The following is a 7,667-nucleotide window of genomic DNA, read 5'->3' as shown; positions in this document are numbered from 1 at the left end:
TTGTGCTTTTTAAACCTATCCAAAATTGAGCAAAATTTGTTAAACCTTTACCTGAGAATGGCTGTCGTTATCAGTCACCATTCTAGTGCTGTTTCTAACCCTGGGTGCTGAGATGTGATGATTTGCTCCTAATCTTGGTCTTCTGCATCTGTCTCTCTAATCGCTCCTTGGCTGTGTCACTCACTGTCTGTCTCACTCACTCAGAGAGATTTTCTCTTATTTTTGTTGGCTGCTCCTTGCATGTCCTTCTGTTTTCTGGATTTTCTTTTTTTCCATTTCTGCGAGTCTGAGTTGCAGCTGTGAGGCTGCCTACTTCTCTCTAATCTCAATTTAGTGCTGCCATCAGCCAAGATTGCCAAAACTTTAATTAAACTTTTAAGAAAACACCAGCTGACTCTAATGTGCCCAGATGTACTCTCATATGCATACAAGGCAGAAGAGGAATAGAAAATCCTGTCACAATATTATAAATTATCTTTGTGTAATGACATATTACACTTTCTATGATAATATTTTACTTAACAACGGTGTGAAAATGGTCTATTGTTCCTGAAGCCTTGTGGATTTTTCAAAGTATCGAAGGCAATGTAGACCCCCTGGGATATGTGACCCCCCATGCATCCAATGTGCTACATGCCCCTGAGATGCTGCACATTCTGTTTTTCCAAGATCCTCCTACCTGTTCTGTATCTCCAAGATTACCCCCCATACCTCTGAAATTCATGTCTTTGACTCAAACATCCCTTCTTTCTGACATGCATCCTAACTCCCCCGCCCTCCCCCCAATCAATGTCCTTCAGACCTTTTTCCCACTGGTATTGTTGCTGCTCTTTCTTGGCTTCATTCACAAGTTGGGATAGCAGGGGTGGGACCACTGCTAGCCCTGTGCGAGCAAAGCTGGATGCAATGGACAAGAGTTAATGTTTGAGACCAAGATGTGGTGGTCGAGGGCATCATTGGCATTGTCGACACCAAGTTCGTTGAAATGTGAATGTTTTCAGCAACGATGTTTGATGAAATATTACATCAGAAAAGGCACTAGTCCAACAGGTTGCTGAATATCAGTAAGGCTCGGTAATGCTATGAGAATAAAGGTGAACAATCAATAAAAGATGGATTAAAATCAGGTTAACAAGAACATCAGTTGACAACCAGTTCCAAAGATAGAATCATAGAAATTTACGGCACAGAAGGAGGCCATTCAGCCCATCATGTCTGTGCCGGACAAAAATGAGCTATCCAGCCCAATCCCACTTTCTAGCTCTTGGTCCGTAGCCTTGTAGGTTACAGCACTTTAAGTGCATATCCAAGTACCCTTTAAATACAATGGCAGTTTCTGCCTCTACCACCCTTTCAGGCAGTGAGTTCCAGACCCCCAACACCCTCTGGGTGAAAACATTTTTCCTCAACTCCCCTCTAACCCTTCTACCAATTACTTTAAATCTATGCCCCCTTGTTATTGATCTCTCTGTTCAGGGAAATAGATCCTTCCTATCCACTCTATCTAGGCCCCTCATAATTTTATACACCTCAATTAAATCTCCCCTCAGCTTCCGAAGAAAATAACCCCAGCCTATCCAATCTTTTCTCGTAGCTAAAATTCTCCAGTCCTGACAACATCCTTGTAAATGTCCTCTGTACCCTCTCTGGTGCAATCACATCTTTCCTGTAATGTGGAGACCAGAACTGTATGCAGTACTTCAGCTGTGGCCTAACTAGTGTTTTATACAATTCTAGCATAACCTCCCAGCTCTTATATTGCATGCCTTGTCTAATAAAGGAAAGTATCCCTTATGCCTTCTTATCCACCTGTCCTGCTACCTTCAGGGATCTGTGGACATGCACTTCAAGGTCCCTCTGTTCCTCTACACTTCTCAGTATCCTCCTATTTATTGTGTACTCCCTTGCCTTGTTTACCCTCCCCAAATGCATTACCTCACACTTCTCCGGACTGAATTCCATGTGCCACTTTTCTGCCCACCTGATCAGTCCACTGATAGCTTTCTGCAGTCTACAGCTTTCTTCCTCACTATCCACCACAGGGCCAATTTTTGTATCATCTGCAAACTTCTTAATCATGGCCCCTATATTTAAGTCTAAATCATTGACACTGTTTTCAAAATCTACATTTTGCAAGATGCATTTTCTCCCACAGGTGGCAATGTTCTGATTTTCTTCCGCTCACCCATTTTGTTCCTTCCCACTTTTGGTGTTCACTCCTCTCAAGTTCATGTATGTCAGCAGGATATTCATGGCGGGGTGGAGGGAGACACATCACAGCCCATCAGACATCCACAGGCATGTTCGATCACTCTTGTTAATTTAACCCAGTAAAGCTGAAGTACACCTACTGCTACTGCTCTCTGTGTGGTCAGCTAACTCAGCACTGATTGCAGAATCAATCTGGAGGGTTGGTGATCTGTCTGGCTCAGTTATTTCCCAGAGAGGAGGGTGTAATGGATGCTGTACAAAGAATGGATTGGAGGCTATAGGAGGATCGGGATTTGGAGCCAGTTCCGCCCCCAGGTGGCTGGGTCGCTTTGCTCACATTCTCCAGCAGAAAAGTTTTCAAAGTTTCGCTTCCGGAACGGTGGTCAATGAGCCAGCGGAAGAAAGAAGCCAGAAATTCAAGCGAAAGGATTAGAAAAAATCCTCTTGGGGTGGGTTTTATTTGTCTCCTGTATCCCAAAGTAAGTGAAACTTTTTTTAAAGGACGGATTGTGCAGCGTTTGCGTGTTTTTATGTTGAGATCCTGTCTCAGAAATCCCTGGGCTGGGTACACTCATTCACAGGGTGCGATGAAACAACCGAAGTCGTTTCAAAACTTCAGGTTTAAAAAAAGTTAGATTTTTCCACGGGACAACGGCTGAAAAGTCCCACAGAGTCGTTTCAACCAGAAACTCTCAACAATGAGAAGGCAATACAGGTTGTAGATTTATTTAATTCAGATGATCAGAGGAAAAGTCGTTTTCAGTGTCAGAAAATGTCCTGCTATTAAATATTTGGGAAATCGGCGGTCCCACTGATACAGACATAAAAGGACAGTGTAGAATAATGGAAAAACCTCGACGGTGGAGTATTTAACGGATGTAGCACTGTGGGCTCTCAAGGAATTTGCATCATGACTGTGGGTTCAATACCAACCCAAGTCTGTCCTGCAGGCCGGCGTGTATCTCAACTCCCAATCTCGACACTGATATTATCCAGTGTCTCATTTTTGTATCAGTGATCCACTATTTTGATGATTGGATATGTAACTTTAATATTTTTACTGTCAAGAAAAATCAGTGGTTCATTGATAAAATCAAAATTATTCTTTTAAGTTAAATCGGTTCTAATTGACAAATAGTGACATTTTTTAGCATCTAACATAGAAAACAAAAATATTTGGGGTGAGGATGACATTGGGTGTGGCATCATGCCAGATGACCTCATTGAAATTCTCTTTAAATATGACGTGTGAGTTAAATGAATGTAATGATTTAGGAGAATGTTGCATGTCTAATAAGTGAATGGGACATAAAAACCTGCGTTTAACCGTATTAGAAGAGTATATGAAAGCATGGACAATGGGAGAGGAGGCTTCTGAAAAATACAAGGGGAAGAATTGCCCCTAATTACTGTGATGGGATTAGGAATTCAAGGATGGCATCACATTTGGATGAATGGCAAAATGTAGGAAAATAAATTTGTGTATGAAAAAAACTCCTAACTTCCATCTTCATTGTTCCAGCGATAATCTTGAGTCTATGTCCCCTCGTTACCAATTTGCCCAGTGGAAACAATCTTTCATTATTTACCCTCACATAACCTTATCTTGAAAACCTCTGTTAGATCCTCAGTGAGAAGAAAAATCAATTTCCAAGTCTTTCTTCATAACTATAATATCTCATTCCTGTATCATTCTAATGAATCTTCGCCACACCCTTTCCATGGCTCTAGTAGTTTTTGTGTAATGGGATGCCAGAACTACATGCCTGTATCCCAACTGTGGCCTAACCAATGTCTTGCACAAATTCAATATCACTTCCTTGCTTTTATTTTTAATGCCCCTAAGAATAAAACCCAGAATCTCATTTGCCCTTTTATGTCCTTTTCTACCTGTACTCTCAACTTTGAAGATCTATGTATCTGTGCCTCAATCTCTCTGTTCATACGTCCTGTTGAGAATCTTAATAATAATTTAATAATGATAATAATACAACCCTAGCCCAGGTGGTCCTGCCACCCCCAGATCAGTTGGAGTGACAGGTAGGTGAGTAAATAAATTATGTCTGCCAGTGTCTGTGGCACAGCCTGCAGAATGGAGTCAGACCGTAAGTGAAAAAAACATGCAAAATCATGTCATGTCATTCCTTTTAAAAGCCAGAAATAGTTTCAGAAGTTGGAGATTTACAAAATCTAATGTTTTATAATCAGATATTGTAATTGTACACTTACATTGAATCTACACAGAAATAAGCCATTCTTCCCAACTGGTCTATGCTAGTGTTTATCCTCCACACGAGCCTCTGCCCACTCTAATTTACCTCTTCCCACCCTGCCCCCGTATCCCTCTATTCTCTTCCTCATGTATGCATCAAGCCTCCCCTTTAATGTATCAATCTTATCTGCTTCAACCACTCCATGTGGCAGTGAGTTCCACATTCACACCACTCTCTGTGTAAAGAAATTCCTCCTAAGTTATTTTTTGATCTGTTAAAATCTTATATTTATGCTTCCTGGTTCCAGACTCACCCATAAGTGGAAACAGTTTCTTTACATCCACCCTATAGAACCCTTTCAAAATTTTGAAGTCCTCTATCAGCTCTCTTCTTAGTCTTCTCTTTTCCAGAGACAAGAGCCCCAGCTTATTAACTTTGTATTTTGCATGTGTCTTCTGCTCGCACTTTTCCAGACATTTTGAAAGCTTTCTTTAAAAACAGATTGTCGCGTGTGAAAGTAATCCACTTGTTTCTACTTGTTTGCTGCAATTGAAGGAAATCATTGGCACTGTTACATGGCTTCTAGTAACACAACTTGAAAGCATCTGTACTGGAATGGAGCCTGCTGCTCAGTTCATAGTCAGTTCTGTAGCAGGAGTGAAAGTCTACATAAAACTGAGCGTTAAGGTGCTTCAAATGAATAAAAGAAGCCTGGAACTTTATTCGAGATATATTAACTTTATTAGGGCTCCATACTGAAACTAAAACATTAGTAAGAATAAGATTCTTCAACTTTTTTATTTTTCTCCCTTTTTCCTGATGTCTACCCAGGCTAGGCATATTTTTTGACCGAGAAGGTGAGTTGAAGACCTGCTCCCAGGTGCCTGCCACCGTTGCTTCATGTCAGCCTGTGCCAAGGGTGACTCGCCCAATTTTCTCTTTTTTCCTCCTTAATATCTGGGGATACATAGGGCTTCCACTCAGACACTCCTATGACATCAGGAGCTTAGCATGTGAGAAATTATAGGCACAACCCTGCATCCTACTTCTCTGTGGCACAGTGTATTGGGACTCTGGATATACCACCTCAAACTTTTTTTTTATTAATTAAAAAATCCATTGCTCGAGTTTATACAGTGCAGTGCACTCTCATTCTAAGCCAAGTCAGAGATTGTAACATAAGGCATGGAACAAAAGTCCATGGACCAGTTGACCCCACAATTTCCACAATGTGGAATCTACCCTATCATGGACAATACCTATTCATTGTATCTCTTCAAAAAGTGCTGGATCATTACTTCCCGATCACCCAAATGTAAAGAAGCAAACTCCAAAATATTCGTCCTTCTGCACATTTCCGCTATCCAGCATTGGGTTGCTTCCCTTTTCAGTTTAAACGTCAGCTTGGCTCAGTGGTATTACTCATGCCTCTGAGTCAGAAGGTTGTGGGTTCAAAGTCCATCCCAAGAATTGAACACATAGGGCTCGATTTTCGGGTGAAGTAGCGGGTGCGTTGGGGGTGGGTGGGCTCCGAAAATCACTGAAATCCGTTGAAGTACTTAATTGTCTCGACATTTTGGCAGGGGTGCGTTTTGAAGCATCCTCAGCGTGATTCCACCGTGCTGTGGGAAACACTTCCTGTTGCAACAGACGTGTTTCAGCCAGTAGCCAGTGGGAGATGCAAATGCCTATTTGACAGATGGGAAGAAAATGTCATTTATTGCAGCAGGGCACTCTGTCACTTCAGACAAAGTTTTGGTTGCAAGATCTTTGTGTTTTCACTCAGAATTCTTACTTTCCACCCAAAACTTTGCTGTTCAAACATATTTAACTACTTTGTGGATCCCCTCAAACTCACACTGTCAGGATGCCATGGCTGCATTCACCACTACATCCGAGGACGAGCAACATCGCCAGGCACGGCGTCCACCTCCACCACGTGGAGCTCCACAACACAGTGCTGCACCACAGACACCTGCAGAAGGGCACAGAGGGCAACAACAGAGAAACAACATCGCAGGAGGCACTACCCTCGCCACAGGATCCACAGACCAAAGCTCAGCTTCCTGGACCTCTCCGAGGAGCAGTGCATACGAAGGCTCAGAGTCAGTCACCAGGTAGTCGCGGACATCTGCAGCATCCTTCATGCTGAGCTGCTCCCGGCTGGCCCGAGCAGCATTTCCTCACCTGTCACTGTCAAAGTCACCACTGCCCTCAACTTCTTTGCCTCCGGATCATTCCAGGGTGCCACCGGGGACATCGCCGGTGTCTCTCAGTCGTCTGCACACAAGTGCATAAGGCACATCACCAACGGCTTGTTTCGCAAGGCCTCGCACTACGTCAACTTCCCCATGGACGACCTCAGACAGACGGAGAGGGCAGTGGGATTCCACACTGTAGCTAGCTTCCCACGGGTGCAGGGTGTAATCGATTGCACCCATATAGCAATCCGAGCACCTCCACACGAGCCAGGACTGTTCATCAACAGGAAGGGCTATCACTCCATCAACACTCAGCTCATCTGTGACCACAGCAAAAAGTTCCTTCACATGTGTGCCAGATTCCCTGGCAGCTGCCACGATACCTTCATCCTCTAGGAATCCAACATCCCTCCCCTCTTCCATGCACCGAAGACCCGCAAGGGCTGGTTCCTCGGGGACAAGGGATACCCCCTGCACATGTGGCTCGTGACACCTCAGAGGAACCCCACCACTGAGCAACAGCGTCAATACAATGACAGCCACATCGCCACCAGGTCTACAATTGAGCATGCTATAGGGCTGCTCAAGATGTGCTTCAGGTGCCTTGATCGTTCTGGGGGAGCGCTTCAATACGCACCAGACAGAGTGGGATGCTTTGTAGTTGTGTGGTGTGCCCTGCACAACAGGGCACAACAGAGAGGAGTGCCGCTTGAGGAGGCCCAATCCACATCTGCCACCCACATTGAGGAGGAGGAGGATGAGCAGGAGCAACCTGTGGGCACAGCAGCGGCTCACCTGGCTTCTCGTGAGGCCAGGGAGTCTGATATGTGAACGGTTCTCCTAACATCAGACAGTGTGAAGAGTCCAGTCCTCACACCACCTGGATAGAGCAGCGCCCAGACCAGCCGCCCCCCCCCCCACCCCTCCCTGCACAAAACAGTCCTGTAACTCCACATACACCCACTGTAGAGTGACCCAATGGGTGGCATCAAGTGTCGGCGTTCATGGTGAACCTCGTGAAAGGGCCTTATTACAGAACCCA

At 44.2% G+C, this 7,667-nt stretch overlaps 1 protein-coding gene across 2 annotated transcripts in view; it reads left to right on the top strand.

Annotated features, from left to right (window-relative positions):
• Positions 1–2,229: 2,229 nt before the first annotated feature.
• The window catches only part of sytl4 (synaptotagmin-like 4), an 85,661-nt gene continuing 80,223 nt past the window's right edge, over positions 2,230–7,667 (top strand). For both annotated transcript variants that reach the window (XM_067996929.1, XM_067996930.1), the window contains exon 1: positions 2,230–2,690. The gene's annotated coding sequence lies outside the window, so the exon portion shown is untranslated. The remainder of the gene's footprint in view (positions 2,691–7,667) is intronic.

This window comes from Heptranchias perlo, chromosome 15, assembly GCF_035084215.1.
Source record: "Heptranchias perlo isolate sHepPer1 chromosome 15, sHepPer1.hap1, whole genome shotgun sequence".
In the NCBI taxonomy this organism is placed as follows: Eukaryota; Metazoa; Chordata; class Chondrichthyes; order Hexanchiformes; family Hexanchidae; genus Heptranchias; species Heptranchias perlo.
Note: the sequence above shows the minus strand (reverse complement) of the source record. Positions and strands in the feature narration are given on the sequence as shown.